Source organism: Choloepus didactylus, chromosome 19 (genome assembly GCF_015220235.1).
Source record: "Choloepus didactylus isolate mChoDid1 chromosome 19, mChoDid1.pri, whole genome shotgun sequence".
Classification (NCBI taxonomy): domain Eukaryota; kingdom Metazoa; phylum Chordata; class Mammalia; order Pilosa; family Megalonychidae; genus Choloepus; species Choloepus didactylus.
The window spans coordinates 41,985,800-41,987,476 of NC_051325.1; the positions used below are offsets into that span (position 1 = coordinate 41,985,800).

Sequence of the window (1,677 nt, forward strand, 5' to 3'; positions counted from 1 at the left end):
TTTGCTGTTCAGTGCCCAGAACTTTGGCAACTTCAGTACAAAATATGTGTAAGAGCCAATCAAGACCAAAATGTATTTCTAAGTAAACTCTGCTTGTGTGATCGAGGAGGAGCACTAAGGAATCACAGGTAAACAGGAACTCCCTGAAACACTAGTCTGAGAATTCTTGTTCACAACATTGATTTATTTTTTGTCTTCATGATTGAAAAATGCAGCTCAGTACACAGAATTTTATAACCCATGTAATATCCCAAACAACTTCTTACAAAATGCAAAGTATTCTTAACAAAAACCCTAACTGTGCAGGAAGATAATGACATTTGGCTTCTTTGTGTGGCCACATACCGTTCATTAGTTGTCCAGGTGAAAACTGATTAGAGCATCATCCAGTTATTAGTTTGGAAAATCTGCCATCTGTGACTATAAATATATAAAACTCTGATTGCTGCAAGCAGTTGGTTTGAGTAGGTTCAGTTTGCCCTATTGGTCACAGATGAGCCATTGATACCCTTTCAGACCCCAAATAAAGTCTGTCAGCAAGTTCCAGAATGATGAGAGGAACCTCAAACAGAACTCCAGGCCTCCTTTCCAGGTTCGTGCTTGCAGTCACCTAAATCAGAATCCTACAAAGGAGTTCATCCAGAGGAGGGAAGGGGACACCCCAAAGACAAGACAGACTCCATCCCTTCCCGCTGCAGCCTCCACCCCTACATTGGCTTCTCACTTTTCAGTCTCAATCTCCATTTCATCGTTGCATATTGAGTGGATTTGGGTGCCAAACATAACTGCAGTGAAACTGAAAAAAACGGAAGACCCTCGAGGCACAGGAAGAAAACAGGATTACAGTTATTGGTGGTGAAAAATCACTGCATTCTGTCCACTGCCCTCAGACACAGGAAATAAACTGAAATCTGCAGAGAATTGGAGCATGGACTAAAGACAGAGCTATGTACATAGTAAAGAGCACCAAAACCTCTGATTCTTTTCTCCCACACAATTGTTCACCCACGGGCAGTGGTGATCCATCTTCTAAACACATCTTCTGCAAATACCGCAGTGGTGAGTGCTCTCGGGCTTGATGCAGCAGCACTTTGGGCACTTGTAGATCATTTTGCCGGGTTTCAGCTTCAGACTCTCTGTGTATTCTTTTGTAGCATTCCCTTTGGGTACTGCCCCAGGTTCGGTGAGCATCACTCTTAGGTGAGAAGACAGGGCAAGGACTTCCAAGCAGTTAAAAATGGCTCCATTGACATAGAGTACCAAAAGTCTTTGGAAGGAAGCAACATGATGAACATTGCCACGAAGTCTGCATAGACGACCAGCAGCCACTTCATGATGGCACAGATCATGCCACAGCCATCTGGGATGAACCAGAGCCTGTCAGCCGCATCGGCCTCAGAGGAGTCATGGTTGTCACCGTCAGCCAGGAGTGGGTGGTATACGATGTCTCAGAGCCTGTGTCCTGATGACTGCATGATTCCCCAGACTTGCTGGGCAGAGGGATTCCACACCCACTGGTCAGGCCCCAGGGAAATGCACACATGCACAGGCTGCTGTACCCAGGCCAGCTATGATTTGCCCTGGGCCATTTTATAAAGATAATCTCACAAGTTCTTTCTTTTTTCTTTTTTTTTTTTATTGTGAACTTTAACATATGTACGTAACAATGATAACTTT

General features: G+C 44.2%; 1 pseudogene; it reads right to left on the reverse strand.

Annotated features, from left to right (window-relative positions):
• Nucleotides 1-606: 606 nt before the first annotated feature.
• Nucleotides 607-1,475, reverse strand: LOC119515872 (annotated as a pseudogene).
• Between the last annotated feature and the right edge of the window lie 202 nt (nt 1,476-1,677).